Below are 445 nucleotides of genomic sequence, written 5' to 3'. Positions count from 1 at the left end.
ATATTTGATAATTATTCATAATAAGAGCACTGTAAATCAGAATTACCTACATCCCTCCAGGTAATTTCTTTAATGTTGGATTACTACAATTGGAAGTAAAGAATTATATAAGCTATTTGTGTATAATTTCCCCCATGTATCCTTTTACGGTAATTTTGATAACAGATGAGTCAAAATGATCTTTATGATAAACTTATTAATACACATTTTTTTCCAGCCTAAATCCCTCAGTGATTTATTAATGGATTTGCTGGCTTTTCTTTTCATTATGATCTTATTAGATATTTGAGAACTAAGGTATGTTCAGTAATGTGGTTATGATAGTAGGAACTGTCCATGTGGAATATCTGGAGCTTGTAATTGGAACTGCAGTGTCTTATCTTTCTAGTAAGGATCCATTTTTTGTTGCTGTTGATGAGCAAACATTCATGTTCTGTTTAATTTG

The sequence above is a fragment of the Penaeus monodon genome, chromosome 24, assembly GCF_015228065.2.
Source record: "Penaeus monodon isolate SGIC_2016 chromosome 24, NSTDA_Pmon_1, whole genome shotgun sequence".
Taxonomy (NCBI): Eukaryota; Metazoa; Arthropoda; class Malacostraca; order Decapoda; family Penaeidae; genus Penaeus; species Penaeus monodon.
The sequence above is the reverse complement of the archived record's forward strand: the minus strand, read 5'-3'. Positions refer to the sequence as shown.